The sequence below is a fragment of the Bidens hawaiensis genome, unplaced genomic scaffold (genome assembly GCF_021521415.1).
Source record: "Bidens hawaiensis isolate Kalapana, Puna unplaced genomic scaffold, B.hawaiensis_p1.1 tig00011733_1, whole genome shotgun sequence".
Lineage (NCBI taxonomy): Eukaryota > Viridiplantae > Streptophyta > Magnoliopsida > Asterales > Asteraceae > Bidens > Bidens hawaiensis.
This window is the reverse complement of record NW_027491929.1, coordinates 208,411-230,478: the sequence shown is the minus strand read 5'-3', so window position 1 is coordinate 230,478 and position 22,068 is coordinate 208,411.

Genomic DNA, 22,068 nt, shown 5'->3' with positions numbered 1-22,068 from the left:
ATAGGTCTCCCGTGTTCATCTAATGGATCCATGAAAACTTCGGAATAGGCCGAACAAAGCGGTTAATGATACACACATACAAATAAACAGCCAAGTAAACGTCCTCAACACATGGGATACTGCGCGACTAAAGTTCATAAACAAGTTTAAGACTCTAAGTTTGTACGAACACATGAACATCCCAAAACATTAAAAATAAAAAGGGATTAGGTACGAGATTACTCACTTGATAAACGATACGGTGTAAGATAAAGCAAGAACCAACTTTAAACAAGCACAAGTTAACCTATAAATAAGATTATTGTTTTAATGATTTGTTTTAAGTCTTGATTATAAGTTAGCATAATTAATAAGTAACTTATTATATAATATATATTATATATTACCGGAAATCTGGGCAGAAGAGAGGAGAAAACGGAGGCAAAGAGAGGAGGCGGCTGAAGGACAACGGCAGAGAGCAAAGGAAGAGAAAGATAATAAGTGTTTGTGTGTGCAGTGTTAAGAAAAATAACATTATTATTTATAGAGAAACCCTAGGGAACACAATCCCTAGAAAAAGGGGAAAAGATCTCAAAAAGCAAAAGATTCCAAAAGCAAAAGATATCAAAAGATATGACAGCTGCAGGGGGCAAGATAAAGCTGACAGGGAACAGTAAACAGGCATGGGCGGGTCAGATAAAGGTACTGGTCAAGCATGGAAAAGCAGATCTCAAAAGATAATGTCAGTCACTTTTTCTGTCAACCAATGGGGTTGGTGCGCATGCTGCGCCGAAAGTAACTTTTCAGACATAAGATAGGTCAGGTCAACAACACAGGAGATAGGACATCACAAAAGCAAACGGCTAGATTAAACAGAAGAAAACTCAAAGGGTTTAGCGCGAGAAGGCTAAGGCGCGCCGCGGGAAGAATCACATTTCTTAGCGCGCCGCGGGAAGAACTACAATTCCTAGCGCGCCGCGGGAGGAACTACAATTCCTAGCGCGCAGCGGGAAGAACTATAATTCTTCGCGCGTCGAGGGATGAACTACGAATCTTAGCGCGCTGCGAGAAGAACTACAAATCCTTAGCGCGTTGCGGGAATAACTACCGTTCTTAGCGCGCTGCGAGAAGAATTACAATTCTTAGCGCGCTGCGAGAAGAGTTCGTCTCGCGTATCGCTGGAACAGATGGTCTTCACGCAGGCTTCCTTGTAAGGGGTCTGGCGCGTGGAGCTGCGCAGACAACCTTAGGCGGGAAGGAACAAAGGACAGAAAAAGGTTAACAGGGGTTCAAGGCTTAAGGGCGGGACGGCGACAAGAGGGAAAAGAAGGCGGAAAGAGAGAAGAAGAGGGAAGGGACGGCGGAAAGAAAGAGAGAGAAAGAGGCGGGAAGGAAAATATATTATTATTATTAAAAGTAAAATATAAGTATAAATAAATATTAAATCATAAAAGAAAGAGATCGGATCAGAGAAACGGGTACCTGGGTCGGGTCGGATCGGGGCAGATGTCACATGTAATCCAATCGGGACCAACTCTAAGATTCATAGACTGCCAGTGCTCACAATTGAGCTCACAAACAAGAAAGACTGTGCAAGTGTAAACAAAAGAGAAAATCATAAACGATAGTTCTCCCGTGTTCATCTAATGGTACCATGAGAACTGCGGAATAGACCGACAAGACGGTTAATGATCCACACATACAAATAAACAGCCAAGTCTACGTCCTCAACACATGGGATACTGCGCGACTAAAGTTCATAAACAGTTTAAGACTCTAAGTTTGTATGAACACATGAACATCCCAAAACATTAAAAGCAAAAAGGGATTAGGTACGAGATTACTCACTTGATAATCGGTGTGAAGAAAGACAAAGCAAGAACCAAACTCTTAGCAAGCAAAGTTAACCTATATTTAAAGATTATTGTTTTAATGATTTGTTTTAAGTCTTGATTATAAGTTAGTAAATTATTATATATAGTATATATTATCGGAAAAGCAGGACAGAACAGGGAGGAAGACGGAGGCAGAGAGGAAGACGGCAGAGAGAGCAAGGAGGAGGTTAAATTAAGTGTTTGTGTGTGATGTGTTAGGAAAAATAAGATTATTATTTATAGAGAAACCCTAGGGAACAAAATCCCTAGAAAAGGGGAAAAGATCTCCAAAAAGTAAAAGATTCCAAAAGTAAAAGATATCAAAAGATATGGCAGCTGCAGGGGACAAGAGAAAGCTGACAGGGAACAGTAAACACGCATGGGCGGGTCAGATAAAGGTACTGGTCAAGCATGGAAAAGCAGATCTCAAAAGATTATGTCAGACACTTTTCCTGTCAACCAATGGGGTTGGTGCGCATGCTGCGCCGAAAGTAACTTTTCAGACATAAGACAGGTTAGGTCAACAGCACAAAAGATAAGACAACACAAAAGCAGGCAAGCAAATTAAAACAGAAGAAAGGACACAAGACAGCGCGAGAAAGCTGGAGCGCGAAGGCAGACACAGAAGGTCAAGAGAGCGTGAGCGCGAAGGCAGACAGAACCAACCTTAACGCGTCGCGGGAAGAAGTACATTTCTAAGCGCGCCGCGGGAAGAACTTCAATTCTAAGCGCGTCGCGAGAAGAACTATATTCCTTAGCGCGTCGCGGGAAGAACGGTACCCATAGCGCGCCGCGGGAAGAACTAAAGTCCTTAGCGCGTTGCGGGGACAGTTCGTCTCGCGTATCGAAGTAACAGGTGGTCTTCACGCAGGCTTCCTTGTAAGGAGTCTGGCGCGTGGAGCTGCGCAGACAACCTTAGGCGGGAAGGAACAAAGGACAGCAAAGAGTAAGGAGAGGGGGAAACAAGGCTTAAGGGCGGGACGGCGACAAGAGGGAAAAGAAGGCGGAAAGAGAGAAGAAGAGGGACGGGACGGCGGAAAGAAAGAGAGAGAAAGAGGCGGGAAGGAAAATATATTATTATTAAAAGTAAAATATAAGTATAAATAAATATTAAATCATAAAAGAAAGAGATCGGATAAGGGAAACGGGTACCTGGGTCGGGTCGGATCGGGGCAGATGTCACAATTAACACATAGTTAAAGCTTTAATTAACACTTAGTTAAGTCTTCCATTAACTCTTAATTAAGGCTATGATTATTGGTGACTTAATGAGAGGAATCTTAATAGACACACATGAAAGTCTCATATGTACTATTTCACTATAACCAAACATGGAGGCCTGTGTTTATATTTCACTAAAATACACTCAATGGATGTCTCCGTGTATTATTTTCTAACACACTCGTTAGAAATAAACGATTACACAAACCGTTATAAAAATTATTGGTTTATATAAAATCAACCAAATCTAACACGCTCATTAAGAAATAAATGATTACAAAAATCATTATAAGGCTTATTAGTTTACATAAAATACACTACTTCTCACACTTGTTTTAAGAAACGAGACGTTTTAACAAACGCTTTAAACCATAATATTTATAACTTGCAAAAATTTCTAACACACATGTTATAAAATAAAGAACTTACAAAACATATTTCTTATAAAATAAATCCGGTCTAACATGCACGCTCGAGAACTTAATTAATGTTCACAAAGAACATAGGTTTACACCAATAAACCCGGTCTAACACACAAGTTAGAAAAGTAACGATTGAAAGCTCGTCTTAAATCGACCGATTGAATCACAAACCATTCGTCTTGTATCATGGTATAGGAATTAAGATTATACCATATCTCTTTAAATCCATAGACAACAATTTGTACCACATACATATTTTCAAAAACAAATATACAAGATTGTCGCAACAATCACAAAATAATTTTAATATTTTCCGTGATCCCAATATCCTTAGTAAAAAGGTTTAAGATTGCCTTGACAATCTCACGGAAAATCTGTTTTAAGATTGTTGCAATATGGGACACTTTTTATATTAAAATTAATACAAATAATAATGATACTCTAGTTATTAGCATGAAAAAGTAAGTAGTACACATACCGCAATATAAACTAAAATAAATAATGAAAGAATATAACGATTATGTTAAATGATTCCAACCAAAAGCTCTCCAAATGATAAAGTCTTCAACTTATTGCAACATCTTCTTGTAATCTCCTTGACATGAACTTACAAAAAGATAGATTGTCCAACTTTTGCCACAACAAAGTCTTCTGGTATTTTTTTGGCTGTAACGATAAACAAACTAAATTTGACGGTTGAAGCTGAGGCACATGTTCAACACGTTTCCCTTAAACCAGATTTCGTGTCTCTACATAAGACAACGCGTCTGTCTCCCAGAATACAACAGCCGAAGCAGTTGGTACTGCCGGAGATGTCCACACGTCCGAGGTTACATCGGGTAAATTGTAGTGTTAGAACTTTAAAAAAAATAGAATAAAAATATAGAGAAATCAAGTAGATAAACTCATCTCTATAGGTTCCAAACAAACGAGCCTTCAAAACTTTTCACCAACTCTTCATGCATGCATGTATTTTCCCTTTGAATTTTCTAGCTTGTAATTTTCCTAACTACATCAAATGAGGCTCATAGCCTACCATATATACAAGAGTCATGGATGATGAAGATCTCTCTTAATTAGAAATTAATTAGAGTCATAAACTCCAATAAAACTAATCAATTTCATTAAGTAACTCTACTTAAGAGTTTCACCATATGAAAAGTCTAATAATAATAATTTCATAAAATTAATTTACATTTATTATATTCTAATTTTCCAACAACAAGAACCCACAATCTTTTGGTTGTGAGTCATAGCTCTTTGCCACTAGATAATATATTCGTTTGTTATATTGAAAATGAGTTCATTTTGAAAGTCGTGCTGGGAACAATAAGAATATGTAATATGTTTTTATTTAATATAAGTATTTTATTGAATGCTGACGATATACTTTTGTTATGATTTTGATATTGTGTTTTATTTATTTGGCTCAATGTCAGACCCGGCCCGTAAACTTTAACACCGGAAAAAACTGAGCAAAAAAAAAATGTCGAACCCATAGGAAATAATTTCTGGCTCAGCCACTGACAAAAACCTTCACAAGTTCACTAATTGACTAACTGCATTGGATATTGACGTTTTGTTGATCAAGACTAAACTCAAAGTATCAAATGCCTACAAATGAAAGTTTAAAGAGATTTTAAACACATCCATTTTTTACTAATCTAACATGTTATTAATGTGATTTGATTTCAATGTATACTGGTGCATATCATTTGATAAATAAATAGAGGTATAGCATATGTATATCAGCGTATACTGTTTAAGTGAGTGATTTGAAAAGATAAAAGGAAAAATGTTATATAGAGAGTTGGTGAATTCAGCAAGAGAGATAAAAATGATGTTGGACCCAAATTTTATGCACTTGTTATTTTCTTAAAAACGTAGGTAAAAATAAACCATAGGTCTAGTTATTATTCTTTTTTTATATTATACTTAGTATATATATTTATTTAATTGTATTAACCAATTCGTCCTATTTATCAATTATGAAAAGTATGTGAATACTTATATTCTGGTATCCTTTACAATTCAACACACAAAACCCCGTATAAACGCACATGGTACCAAATAACTAAAATCCACTTGTAAGTATTACATACCTTGAAATACATTAACAATTTTCACATCGTTTGAAATACATGACAATTATGCATGGATACTTTTAGGTTTTTGATAACTATACATTATTTGTCCATCAACTTGTTCACAATGAGACATTCTCTCGCACTGATTCTATTATAGTTATAGGGACTTGAGATGTACGTAATTGCTGAATAGAATAGGGGGTCTTTGTATTAACGAACAATAAGTTCGTCAATCTGGTACTTAATCACATCGATTGAGTAGAACCGGAAATGACGATTTGAGCTATTAGCTTTCTTCTCTCTCAAATTCTTCTTCTTCTACATTTATCTTACCTTTCATTTTCACCAAATAGATTCTAGTTGTTGGACCACCCTTGTCGTGCTCGGCCTAGACACTCGATCCCTTGAAACTCGCCATGTGTTAGAGTAGCCATGGTATGGGCCCGTCCTAGATGTACCGCCCTTTAAGACTGTCATCGAGGATAACACATTCTCGTTTGTGTTTGTCTTTAAGAGTTTGGCCCAATGATCTAAATGACCCCGAAGCTGAAAACGTCGCAATTGTGTTGTCAAATTGCCTACCAATAAACAAATGCAAACATTTATATAAAAGTATAATGAAATGTTTGGAAGTGAAAACAAATGGTCCCGAACATAATTATCCAAGGCCTCGCATAGAAATCATAAAACGTAAAATTGTGTGTCATGATTTAGAACCTAAGGTAGCTTAGGTAACGGTACGAATGACGAAATGATAAGGACATGGTGGATACGCCGCTGGTACATCCTATATATTAGTGCCCTTATCGGATTGTCATTTGAAGCGTTGCTTCGATTATTAGAAGCTCTATGTTATGATATTTTCCTTAAAAGTTTAAATTATTTTCAAAACGATTATGTTTTATTTTTCCTTAATTTCGGGACGAAATTCCCTAAAGTAGGGGAGACTGTAACATCTCGGATTTTTCATATTTGTATTCATTTAAGTTTAAACCAATTCGGCAACGTAATTTGAATCTTTTGAACTATTTAAAACTTGTATTTATTGGTACTTAACTTGGTTTAACATATTTTATAATTTCATAACTTTCAATTATGCCAAATAGTCCTTAACAACCTTTAAAATCGCTTGAAACGGCTAAAAATCGCATTTTCGGGAACTACAGGGACTAAGTTTGCCAATTTTTTTCCAATTTTCGATTAAATTAACGAAACTTATTCTCCAAGAAATGTTATAGCTGGTTCAATTTCGTTTTCTTGGTGTCCAAGCCAAATTTTGTTAGTTATTGTACTAGATTTTCTCATTAAATAGCTTATTTTATTTCTTAATTTGTTTTTAGCAACCAAATCGCTTATTTTAGGCATAAATCGAGTGAATTAAGGTCCAAAAAAAGGATATTAACTAAATATACTAGTCGATACTCTAAAATACTGATCATGAACAAAATCTAAAGCTTATTTCATTGATTTAATCATTAAATGCATATTCGGTTTTCTAAATGAGTGAATTTACTAAATATTGTTCGTATTTGTAATCTCTATATAAACACATCATAATTCTTTGCCACAAACCTGTATCCTAACCCTAGAGAGACCCTCCAGCCGTCACCTACCTTCAACCTTCACCATCTTCTTCGGTTTTTGCATTATTGATGAAGATACACTCAAAAACAGTTGACTTTGCATACATGTGGACCTTTGACTCTTCGTTTCTCTTGATTCTTTCACTTTTCGGGTAAGTTGTAAACATAGAAATCATTCATACACATTCCTTAGTCAATAACCTTCAATCAATTTCGGTGGTTGAAGGGTGTTGATTGGTCAAATCGTTTAAAACTCGTTAAAGGGCAAAATAGTCAACTAGTTTGACTTACCGTTTTCTCATACTTTTGATTGGATTCAACGTTCGGTCCAAAAGACTTTTATTCTGGTAATGAAATTTTAAGACTACTGACCAAAACCCGACTACCGAATCGTTGTTCGGTTTCTGGTCAGTACCAGCTCGCTTAAATCTTAAATTTAACAGAACTTGAGTTCTTAACGTTTGTTTGGATTGATTTCAGTGGCAAAGAGTTTTTTTTATTCATATTATCATATCCTAAAAGCTTAGATTCTGAATCGTATATATCATTTGACGTGTAGTGGACGACTCGCTTATTCGTTAAGCTCGCTTAATCATATTTACATTCGTTATCCATTAATCTAAGGTGAGTTTATCATTCCCTATTTTACCAAATTTCCTAAAATTTTTGGGGACATATGCGTACGTATCCGTATTTCGTACTATATATATATTCAAACAAATGCATACGTGTTATTGTGAGTGATTTAATCAAACATACGTGCTACTTGCTTACTTGTGTCACCATTCAATCAATCGTATATTGGGATTACTATTTAATCAATCATATAGTGGGTGTTCCCGCTGGTGACCAACGCCCGATTCGCTTGGCAACGGTCTACATACTTGTTTGTGGTTTGATTATATTATCGCATTTATCACGTTATGCTTATTTATATTGTTGTGTCAAAACTGGTGATATTCTCACTCAACTTTATGTTGACAAAACTCCATTTTATACGCATATGCAGGTTGCTTGTATTGAAGATTGAAGTTTGGACATGTAGACAAGACCTTAGGTGTAAGGCCCCTCTCCCGGTGACCCTACTTTAGCGTCGGATTTACTCATAAACACAGTTCTTCAAATCAGAGTTTATTAAAACTTTTCGCGGAATATAAAACATCAATCATTTGTTACAAAACATTAAATCTTTTCTTTGATACCATAACACAAAACTTTATATTTAAAACATCTTTACTTCTTTCTTCAGATGCCAGCCGTTCAATCCATGCCGTGTGTCATCCTCATGCTAACTCTATAATCAGCTCACCTGCGTGCATACTAAAAGTCAGCTACGCTGAGTGAGTTCTAGTTAATCGAACGCCATACAATACATACACATACATACATATCTGTAGATACATATCCATACTTCACTAGTTACCCTTCTGTTCTACATACATACTTGCTACCATACATACATACATATCTACAATCACTAACCTCAGTCTACCGAGAGTACGTTCATAGTTCACCGTCTATACCTGTACTCAAGGTCGTGAACACGTACAAGGTTCGCAGTCCTTACCTATGCTCACCATTTATGGTACGTACAAGGATCGCGGTCCTTCCCTATACCATAGTACATCCACAACACGTACAAGGTTCGCAGTCCTTCCCTATGTTGCAACCTAATTCATAGCACGTACGAGGTTCGCAGTCCTCCCCTATGCTACAAAATCAGCACGTATAAGGTTCACAGTCCTTTCCTATGCTGAAATACATCCACAACACGTAAAAGGTTCGCAGTCCTTCCCTATGTTGCAACCTAATTCATAGCACGTACGAGGTTCGCAGTCCTCCCCTATGCTACAAAATCAGCACGTATAAGGTTCACAGTCCTTTCCTATGCTGAAATACATCCACAACACGTACAAGGTTCGCAGTCCTTCCCTATGTTGCAACCTAATTCATAGCACGTACGAGGTTCGCAGTCCTCCCCTATGCTACAAAATCAGCACGTATAAGGTTCACAGTCCTTTCCTATGCTGAAATACATCCACAACACGTACAAGGTTCGCAGTCCTTCCCTATGTTGCAACCTAATTCATAGCACGTACGAGGTTCGCAGTCCTCCCCTATGCTACAAATACAGCACGTATAAGGTTCACAGTCCTTTCCTATGCTGACGCCTATCTACATTACATATAAGGTTCGCAGTCCTTATCTACGTTTACATATATCATCTACTTCACGTATAAGGCTCGCAGTCCTTAACTACGCCATCACCAGCCGAGTCTATGTCCGACAGAAGCTAGAGGGATTTGCCATCCTAACTTACTATGTCGAACGTAGAACTCACATGCCATTCGTGTACCTATATACACATACTTACATTATAAAATAAGAACACTCTAGGCATTCTTTACCTCATTCATTTAACAACCATACCCCTTGTCGTTACGTGCAATATCCTAAGATCGTTCACGCCCCGACAAGTATTCATTTGAAATATTCATACATCTTCGATATATAATATTCGTACCTTTATTTTTAACCTGACAGTACGCGCAATATCCGAAGATCGTTCGCGTACCGACAAACAATCATTCATATCTATCACACATATCACATATGACATACACTTATCACTTAGGATAAATGTATTAACAACACATCGAGTATGCACACAGCCCCGAAAACATAACAAGGAATGGGGCTAGAAACTCACCTGAACACGGTTACGTTCACCGTTGATCGTAATCCCTTTCTTCAGTTGTGCACGGCTGACTGTATAACAAGTATACGTATCAATTAACTATCACTACTCATATCATCTTTCCAGTCTTAACTACTACCCACAACGAACGGGGGTCCGGGGGCAGCGCCCCTGGCAGCGGGGTCTAGGGGCGGCAGCCCCTAGCAGGGTCCAAGGGGCAGAGCCCCTGGCTGGGGTCGAGCTGCCAGGTCAGCTTGGAAAAATTTTATTTCCATTAACTGTCTTAACACATTTTTCATTAGATTTTTAATTTATTTTCTAATCGAACTTGACTTTAGGCGAAGTTAACCCTCGGGCGAACTTAGCTCTAGGCGAAGTTAACCTTAGGCGAACTTAGCTTTAGGCGAAGTTACCAGCTAGGCAAACTTAGCTTTACAGCGAAGTTGCCATCAGGCGAACTTGGCTTCAGGCGAAGTTGTCATCAGGCGAACTTGGCCTCAGGCGAAGTTACCAGTTAGGCGAACTTAACTTTACAGCGAAGTTGCCATCAGGCGAACTTAGCTTGCAGGCGAAGTTCATCAGGCGAACTTAGCTTGCAGGCGAAGTTCATCGCTTTGAAGGCGAAGTTGCCCAGTTGCAGGCGAAGTTGTCCAGATCAGCCGCTGTTCGGTTTCTATCCAGCATTTTGAGCGATTTTAACACCCTTGCTATGGTTCAATATCACCCACTACGCTTCCCGACCATTTTCGGTCGCTTATACACTAAAAAGCTTGGATCTTTAAACTTCAAAGATCAAGAATCATACCTTTTTGAGCTTGTTTGGATCTCGTTTAACTTGTTAACACACTAATCGCTCTCTCTCTCTCTCTCGGATCTGCCCGTTCCTCTCCTCGGCCCGACGGCGGTGTAGATGGTGTGTGTGTTTTGGAGTGTGTGTGTAGAAAGTAAGGAAATGAAGATATTTTTGGGTTTAGGGGATATTTATATCCCTGAAATCCCATGGACCTAAGGCCCATTCTCATTTAACCCGTCTCCATTAATCCAACACTAGCCCGACTCATACCAACTCCTACTCTATTATTTATTTCCTGACAACCCGAGTAAACTTTCCCTCTATTAGTAAGTAATATAATTAATATCACTTTGAAATTTCGGGATGTTACATTAGGATATATTCAAGTTAATCTTTATTTGAGCTTATATTTGTATGTTTAAATTGTTTATTGTATTTGGATATTGTGTGTATAATTTAAATAAAATAATTAATTAGATATTGTCACATTTATATCATGATAGTATCTTCGAGCTATGAGCAATCGGATCACGCCCCAATATTTCCGCCTTAGGTTGGGGTGTGACAAGTTCAAAGTCAGAATAGTCTTAATTCAGAGTCGTTCCCAAGAGTCTGACCGACTACGGATAATTTAGAATACAATATTCACGGATTAAATGTATTAAAACCGAACACAGTTATATTATTCAACATTTGCATTTAACCATTAAATCAAAAAAGAACTTAAAGTATAACTGTTTGAAATGTTCACACATCCAAATACTAAATCAAAACAAACTACTAGTTAATCTAAGACCGATAGCATCTATATGATGATCATGCTTGTCCTGAGTCATCGGTTTAGTAAACGGGTCAGCTAGGTTTTGATCTGTGTCTACTTTGCTTATTATGATGACTCCTCATTCCAGTATATCTCGTATATAGTGGAACTTACTTACCCTGTGATGAGATCTGAGCTCTTTGGCTTGAGTAATGGCTCCAATGTTATCACAGATTATGTCGATCGGTTTCCTAAAACTTGGAACCAGATCGAGGTGGGCTATGAATTTCTTCATCCAAGCAGATTGTGAGCGAGAAACATCTCGGTCATTCTGGAAGCTAGCATCAGTGTAACACCTTACAGTGATCTCTTCTTCCACTCCTCTAAACACTAAGAATATGTCTTTCGTCCTTTTCAGATACCTCAGAATGTTCTTCACAGCAGTCCAGTGGGCAATGCCAAGGTTCTGCTGAAAACAACCAGTCATGCTCAGTGCATACGAGACGTCAGGTCTAGTACATAACATAGCATACATGATAGAACCAATCGCTGAAGCATATGGAATCGCTTGCATGTGCTTAGTTTCAATGTCCGTTGCCGGAGATTGCGATTTGTTCAACACGCTTCCTTTAGCCATGGGGAGAGCTCCTTTTTTGGAGTTATCCATAGAGAAGTGTGCCATTACTTTGTCTATGTATGTACTTTGATTCAGCCCTAGAAGCCGCTTAGACCTTTCTCGGTAGATCTTAATTCCTAGAATATAAGCAGCTTCACCAAGATCTTTCATTGCGAAACAAGATCCCAACCAATACTTAACTTCCTTAAGCATAGGGATGTTGTTTCCAGTGATCAGTATATCATCCGCATACAGGATGAGGAATGATATAGTGCTCCCACTAGCCTTTCTGTAAACACAAGGCTCATCTTCATTTTTGATAAAACCAAACTCTTTGATTTTCTCATCAAAATGAAGATTCCAACTGCGAGATGCCTGTTTAAGTCCATAAATGGACTTATTTAGTTTGCACACCCTGTTAGGATATTTAGGATCGACAAAACCTTCAGGTTGAACCATATAGACATCTTCAGAAAGATGTCCATTAAGAAAAGCAGTTTTGACATCCATTTACCATATCTCGTAGTCATAGTACACGGCTATGGCAAGTAATATCCTTATCGACTTAGTCATAGCAACGGGCAAGAAGGTTTCATCATAGTCAATACCCAGAGTTTGAGTAAAACCTTTCGCAACTAGCCGTGCTTTATAAGTCTGCACATTTCCATGCATATCGGTTTTCTTCTTGAAAATCCACTTGCACCCTACTGCCTGACACTCGGGGGGTAGCTCAACCAAGTTCCAGACTTGATTGTCATGCATAGATTGCATCTCGGCGTTCATGGCATCTTGCCATTTCTCAGATTCCGGATCTAAGATAGCAGACTTGTAATTAGTAGGTTCGTCGCTTGACTCTGCTACTAAGAGGACCTCAGGACCATCTAGATGCCATAGGTATTTAGAGTATGGTACGCGAGTCCTATTACTTCTGCGAACGCTTGTGTTCATGTCCGATGTATCAGCAACAACAACTTGTTGATCAGATGTTCCAACTTCCTCAGCGGTAGTTTGTAGTTCTTGAATTTCTTCAAGATCGAAAATATTTTCTCTAGTTCCTCGATCGAGAATTTCCTTCTCGAGAAAGTGGCCCTTCCTTTTGATAGAGATAACATTTGTATCAGGATGGAAGAAATAATATCCGCTTTGGTTATAGTATCTGACGAAAACAACTTTTACGCCGCGAGGATCGAGCTTATCTTCAGAGTCACTAGTGACATAAGCATCACGTCCCCATACTCTAAGGAAAGACAAATTGGGTTTTCGCCCATGCCGTATCTCATATGGGGTTTTGCTTATCTTTTTAGTTGGAGCCAATTTGACAATGCGGGCGGCGGTCAAAAGGGCAAAGCTCCAAAAGGAGTGAGGCAAGTTAGTTCTACTCATCATCGATCGGACCATGTTTAGCAAGGTTCGATTTCTCCTCTCGCTCATGCCATTGTGTTGGGGTGTTCCGGGTGGAGTGAGCTGTGAAACAATTCCACGCTCTTTCAGATGATGTATGAATTCTGAGCTGAGGTACTCTCCGCCTCGATCTGATCGAAGCATTTTAATAGTTTTTCCAAGTTGGTTTTCCACTTCATTTTGAAACTCTTTGAACTTTTCAAAAGTTTCATGTTTGTGTTTCATAAGATACACATAAGCATATCGACTGTAATCATTAATGAAAGAAACGAAGTATCTTTCATGATTCCTAGACATGGTTCTGAAAGGACCGCATACATCACTATGTATGATTCCCAGCAGATCCTTTGCTCGTTCATTCTTATGAGTGAAGGAGCCTTTGGCGAGTTTGCCAGCTAAACAAGATTCGCAGTCATCAAAAGAGTCCGGTCCTGTGGATTCAAGAATCCCTTCGGATTGGAGTCTCTTGACTCGTGCCTTGCTTATGTGGCCAAGTCGGCAATGCCATAGAAATGTATCATTGATGCAAGATCTGATACGTTTAGAAAGATTATATACATTATTGTTTATTTGAACATCAACCTCATAAATACCATTTCGAGGTTTAGCCTCAAAATAAAATACATCATTCAAGTAGGCAAAAATAAAAGATATCATTAAAAACGTACTTAAATCCTTGTTCAAATAGTAAAGAAACTGAAATAATGTTTCTAGTCAAACCAGGTGTAAACAAACAGTTATCTAAAGTAACTACAAGGCCAGACGGACAAGCAAAATGATATGTGCCAGTTGCAAGAACTGGGACTCTCTTCCCAAACGATGAGTTCCATGCTGCCTTGTTTCAGCTTCTTCTAGTTTTCAGACTCCTTCAAGATATTAACAATGTGGTAACCACATCTGGTATCAAATACCCATGTGTTGCTAGAGACAGTGAAAAGTTCAATAACTTAAATAGAAATACCTTTAGAGGAGCTTTCACCATTGGTCCTCTACCTTTTCAGCTCAGCAAGGTTGTCAAGACAGTTACGTTTCCAGTGTCCCATTTTGTTGCACTGGCGCTCCTCAGGAGGCGACGGTGGTACTTTTGCAACACCCATGTTAGTGTTGGTGGCAGACCTGGCAGCAACAGTAACCTTCTTCTTGCCTTAACCGTTATGACCCCGGTTCTTGGTTTTAGGATTGACGACACCAGCAGATCGAACCATGAGAACTTGATTGTTTTTAGCGGGAATATTCATCTCAGCCGTCTTGAGCATTCCATGAAGCTTCGGCACTGTCTTCACCCATCCATTCATATTGAAATTCATTACGAACTGGTCGTAAGAGCTGGGAAGAGAGTTCAGGATGAAATCTGCTGCCATTTCATCTGACAGGGGATAATCAAGTTTCCTTAGCTGTTCGATGTACCCTTTTATCTTGACAACATGCGCACTAACAGGTGATCCCTGTTCCATTCTGCAGCTGATAAGTTGCTTCATGATGTCATAGCGTTCTTGACGGACTTGTTTTTGGAACATGCACTTGAGTTGCTCAAACATCTCGTAGGCACCAAAATCTTCCAAGCCTTTAGCAAGCTCGTAAGACATGGTGGCTAGCATGATACAGGTGACTTCAGCCGAGTTATCCATATGCTTGCAAGAACCCTCTTGGCATCAGCAGTATTTTTTTAGGCTCGGTTGGAATAGGTCCATCGAGAACATAGTGCTTCTTTGCCATCTTGAGAACAAGTCCCAAGTTGCGGTGACACTCAAGAAAGTTGGTGCCATTCAACTTTTCTTTCTCAAGGATAGCCTTGAGAGTGAATGAGGAGTTATTATCAGTAGACATCTGTTTAAATAAGCAAAAGTAAATTTTATTAGTATTTTCGATGTTTTAATCCTATTATTAATAACCCGATAACATTAGTAAATAAGAACTTGAGAATCTGGCTTCCAATTACTAATGGCAGCTGTAGCACACAACATTAGTAAGTGGTTAGGCTGACAGATAATGATTGCCAATTGTGAATAGAGCACAACTCTCGTTTATGAGGCCTATTAAGACAACATTTGCCTAAGTAGATACGTTTAGCCTCATCTATGCCCACCTTAGTCTCCAGACAGCTGTAGCACGTAACAAGAGAGTAAAGTAATAGTCGCCCTAGTACAGTCACTTGCGAAAGAGCCGGATGTGTCAACGAAACCCTTTCACCTTGAAGGGATAGGCTAGAAATCAAGTGTGATGTTGTAGCTCCAAACACTTGAAGTTTCGCAGTATGCCTCAAGTGTGACTTATAGTAGGATGGCATAGACTATTGATTTAAATTGGGATTAATTTTTAAATATTACCGAATAGAGTAAAAATCCATTTTACTTTATTGATCGAGACAACTTGATGAACACTTTCATCTCTCAGGACACTTAGTTTTAAATATCCTATTAAAACTAAGTTTGTCGCGATAATGCTAACCAATTTTAAGTTAATAGTTTTACCTATTAAGTTATTAGTTATGGAAAATTAAATTTAGTTCAATTTTGCAAAACTTGATTGGCTAATTTATTTTAAAATATTTGGTATTAGGTTAGTGGTATTATAACCTATTATAATCAAGCAAGCAACCAAAATAGCAAATAAGAATATGTAAATCTTAAATGGCCAAGGTTAGTGATTGATCTTGCTAGAGTCTATTAGCAAGATCATTCGGGTCAAAGGGTCACAACACAAAACAACCACAAGGATGGACTCTTTGTGCAACATGTCATCTTTGGTAACTCCCACTGACTTCAAGAACTCCATGAGCTCGTCCTCGGTTTTCCTTCAGGTCTTCTTCATTACAAAATTACACTAATACAAGTAATGAAAAACTAAACCCTATCTATTACAATTTTGAGCCATCAAGGTGGCCAAAAACCATAAAATAAAACCGAAAACTAAATACAACTTTTGAACCATCCATATGGCCAAAATAAAATCATTCAACCATACAAACAAGGCCGGGCCGGATTTACATATTCAATGAAAAATAAGTCGGTCAATATTTTGGTCAAATAAAATAAATAAATTTTGACCAAGCTAAAATTGCCTTAATATTTTATCTAGATCAAAAACGTCAACTACCTTAATGTTTATGATGTAGAACCGGTAAAATTACCGTGTTCGACTCGTATGTTGTAACCAATGCTCTGATACCACTGTTGGGTTTCAGTGGTGATCAGTTAAAATTTTGTTTATTAAAACCGGTTCAATAAACGTGGTCAATGATAATTAATCTCATTAATTATAGTTATACGCAGCGGAATATATAATTAATCAGCACCGAAAACTAAACCTGACAGGATCCGATTACAGACAATACGAGTACGAGTCAAATAACATTAAATATATAATTATAAACTAATAATATATTTAAGTTTAATAAATAACCGGTTGAGACACCGAAGGCTAACGAACCGAGCTAGGTGACACAACGAGATCCAACAACCAACAGTGGTGGTGCACGACGGCAACGGCAGCGGTGGTGGTATCCGGACAGCAGCGGACAGCGGCTGTGAGCGGCGGCAGGGGGCAACGGATGGCGGCGTTGGCACTGGTAGGCGGCAGCGGTGGCTGGAAAGTGCCGGTGGTCGGGCAGCGGCGGTGGTGCAGGTTGGCCGGCAATGGGATGGAGGAAGAAAGGAGATGGACTTGTTGATTAGCTTAGGGTTAATAAAACATCATATGTTTATATAAGCTCCTATTAGGTTTAACTAATCTCATTAGTTATAAACCTAATGGGCCAACAAGTCCAACTCTTACTCCAAAGCCCGCTCCATGTAATTTTTATCTCGTTAAAGTGTCAAACCCGGTTAACTAACTTAAGCGGGTTAATGGTTCGTTACCTCACGGTGTAACTCACACGGGTCATAACCCGGTTGGCCGTATTGATTAACCCGAACCGGTTCATAATTCCAACAGTCTCCCACTTGGACGGTTTCTGGTTAAGTTACTCAATACTGACAGCCAGCGGTGCTCTAGCTACATAGCTGCCCCCAACAGGTTATAACATTTTAAATTCATTAACCAAAAATAATAATCTTGGAATACACTATTGCAAGATAACGAATTTATGGTAATCGTTGTCATCTATCCTTTCTGTATAAGACATCAATTGAACAATGAGACATGAATCGGGTTCAATCTCATATGGCGTTCAATCATTATAGTTCTCGATCAAGAATCAAAGTGGTCCAATCAAACACACAGTTAGTTTGGGTGAGGCCTCACACTTTACCAGTTTGAATCAACGAGGGCGCCAAGATGTCTAACTGTTACATATCATGTAAGAGTACAAAATCCCATCTTGAATACATACAACTCCCACTGAACTTCAGATTATTCCCAACCAATGCCTTTATAGCTTGTAGTTACACGACAGCGGTTGACACTGATCAAAGAATAGCCTTTAGTAAACGAAAATTCTAATATGTACCTCAGGTCTAAGGATACAAATGAGTATACCAGTATCAAAACATCTTATGACTAAGATCCATGAAGATGATTTGATGCGAGCTACATCCAACGTCATTCATAATGAGGTCTGTGCGTTTGGAAGTCAACTCCTTGAGTTCAAAGTCAGAATAGTCTTAATTCAGAGTCGTTCCCACGAGTCTGACCGACTACGGATAATTTAGAATACAATATTCACGGATTAAACGTATTAAAACCGAACACAGTTATATTATTCAACATTTGCATTTAACCATTAAATCAAAAGAGAACTTAAAGTATAACTGTTTGAAATGTTCACACATCAAATACTAAATCAAAACAAACTACTAGCTAATCTAAGACCGATAGCATCTCTATGATGATCATGCTTGTCCTGAGTCATCGGTTTAGTAAACGGGTCAGCTAAGTTTTGATCTGTGTCTATTTTGCTTATTATGATGTCTCCTCGTTCCATTATTTTCCGAATGAGATGGAACTTCCTTAGAATGTGCTTGGCTCTGTGATGAGACCTGGGCTCTTTGGCTTGAGCAATGGCTCCTGTGTGATCACAGATTTTTTCGATCGGTTTTCGAAAACGAATGAGGCAATGTTGTAACTATATTTTTAACTATACTTAAAAATACGGAAGAAAATAAATAAAGTTGCCAAGTAGAGGTTAAATATGAGGTGGCAAATTTGTAACTATTCTTTAAATTAACAAAAGTTTAGTATAGATGAGGGGCAATGTTGTAACTATATTTGACTAAATTGAAACACACGTGGGATTTAATGATTAATGACCTTTTTGCCCTTATTGAAGGTTGTACCAAGCTTGTAAATTACTTAATCACAGGCGTCTTAATTTACCCTCCTATCCTATATTATATATAGTATATATATATATGTGTGTGAGTGTGTGTGTTCGTATAACAAAGCAATACGTCGTACACTACAATTATACACCTCTCCACCAAGTGCACACCCCAACCTACGGTAGACATGCTGGGGCGCAACTGATTGCCAGATAGCTCGTAAGACACTATCGACATTTAAGGTGACAATATCAATTTATTCAATTTTAAAATAAACAAAATACATCAAAATTCAAAACATAAACATTATCCAAATATCAAAATCTTAAATAAATAACTTCAAGATAAATTGTTTCTTAATATCCTAAGGGTCCAAGTACTAATAGCTTCTTCGTTTATTCAAAATGGTAACCTGCAACATGTATGAGAATAATTTATTAACACAAGATTGATAAGCAAAACACAATTTAATAGATATAATAATAAAAACCAATTTTTATGCTGAAACGTAACTACAACAATTAAATTGTAACAATAACAAATAATAAATTCGCTTATCATGACTCTAGGTCAGGCAACTAGGATAACGTAAGATCTTACTAGTGAGGATAATGCCATCAACAATAAAGCAACAAACACATTAGCACATTACATGTAGCAAAAAATGGCGTTCAAAAACTTTAATTTATTGCTCTGCCAACTTGTTTTAATAATTAAAGATGGCTTTGAAAACGTGTTAGCACTTGGGCTATTCTATACATATCATCGTCTACAAATTAGATTGATTTAGTGATATATGTTCATATAACAAAGCAATACGTCGTACACTACAGCTATACACCTATACCAAGGATATTCAAAAACTTTACATCGTAAGCTTAGCCTATACGCAGGTATAACAGGACTGTACCTCCATGTACAAGGTTATATGCATCTATTTAATCAGCAAACTACCAATGGGACTGGTGGCTCATTGATAAAAGATAAAACCTTACCAAGGGGTTGAGAGGTGGGTAGTTGAATTCAAGTCTCTTACATGACAGAAATTCGCTGTTCAATAAAAATTTAATTAGAAAAAATACCTTAAGAATCTTATATTATAAGGGGAGTGTGCTAAATTCGGTAAAAAGCCCCTTTTGAGTAGATATAATACCATTGTAGTTCCATTTTCTAATAATTTATTAAAAAAACTGATTTTTACTAGGACCTTATTGAGACTTTTAATCACATGGGGAGTTCAGTTTTCTTTATAATAACGAATGGGGTTGTTGACATTAGTAGCGGCGATTAAGATGGAAGGTAGGCGTGTACGGAGGGTGGCAGGAAATGTAAGAAAAATTAGTAGGGGTGTTAGCAAATTAGGTCTAGTAGTGACGATTAAGGGTAACTGGGTTTGGTAGTAGCGATTTACATGTACATTCTATTATCTAAAAGCTATGCAAAATGAGTGGAGAAAGTTTTATCCATATGTTAGTTTATTTTGTAATATATATATATATATATATATATATAATTAGGTTCATTTCAGAAGTTTTCTTATTACGAGAAGTGCGAAAAGTCCTTCAAGCCAATCATATAATTTTCTTTTTATTTTATGTTTAAATAATTACTATGACATATTAGTAAAATTTTTATGCTTTGTTTTTTGGTAACTAATAAATAAGTTAAGAGTTTCACACATTATTTTCTTTTTATTCTTTTTTACATTATATTGATTATTAATTTTTTATTATTTCTAAAGTCTTTTTACAATTCTAGATTTTTACATTAAAATAAGAAAAACTCATTTCGAATAATTATCCCTACACATTAAAAATACACACATCAATGTTAATAACATATCCTATACACATCATACAACATATCCTACATATTAAAAATATATGCTACACATCAATGTTACCGGCATATCCTACACATCATACAATGCATCAGACAACATATCCTACACATTAAAATATACATGCTACACATCAATCTTAACAATATATCATACACATCATTTAACGTATTCCACACATTAATTAATCAACATATTCGCAACCCATATATGAACCTGCATAACACATAAATGATCCAACATGTTATAAAATTTACACGTACAAAGTTCAAAATACCACCTACACAATACTTATATGAACTTACGCACGACATAATTTGCACGTACGCAATTCGAAATACCACCTCCACGGTACATACATGAAGCTACACACAATAAAGTTTACACATACACAATTCAAAATATCACTTACACAGTACAAAATAAACTTTTTTTTATATTAAACTACGTATAACAAATAGCGGATCATGCTAATAACCAACAATTATAAAATTTTCACATACATTAATGTCTAGCTTAATGAAAGAAATAAAATAATAAAAATTATGTATGACAGTATGACCATTGATTAAGCATAAAAAATGAAAACGCTAAATGCATTAATGTCTAGCTTAATAAGGGCTACATCACAAAAGACATATGCACCCTTTTTAATTAAAAATATGTTATAAACATGTATTTGTATTTACAAATTTGTCATTTCTTTTGTTGACCATTACTAAACACAATAATGGTTCAGATTCTCTTCCCACACTTCTCATTATAATATTACTTCTCGCAAGATCCATCCCCTATATATATATATATATAATCAATCTACCAAAATGATCTTAACATGAGAATGTAGGAAACAATATCAATCTACCAAAAACGAGAACGTAAGAAACAATACCAACTACAATACCAACATACATAGGCAATGGTTTATAATAACAAAGAAAAAGCCCTAATAATAACAACAAAAGAATCAAAAAAATCAAAAAAATCAAAAGAATCAAAATTAGCAAAAAAAACAATAACAACAAATACTTATAACAACATAAGAAAAATATCTAATAGTAACAACAAAATGTAAATCAGCAAATATTTATAACGTCTCATAATTGGAAATAAGCAAATACAAAAAAAAATAACAGCAAGCACTTACACACCTAATAATAACAGTGTAAGTGCACGGATTTGGTGTCTGCAGCTGTTCGAATAGGATAGGGGTAGTTTTGTCTTTACACTTAATGTATAAAGGCTCATTCGCTAAGCATGTTTAGCGAATGAGGCCTCATTCGTTAAATACTAGGCATATTCGTTAATGTAAGAGCCCATTCGTTACTACAGTGTAACGAATGGCGGCTCAATCGTTAAAGTATACCCATTCGTTAAGTGTGTTAGCGAATGGGCTATGGAAAGTCATTCGTTCGTATTATTCTAATGAATGAGAGGCCTCATTCGTTAATATAGTATAAGGAATGAGGCATGACTATAAATAGGCCTTCCATAGTAGAATTGCATAGATTTCTATGCCATATTTATGTTTATGTA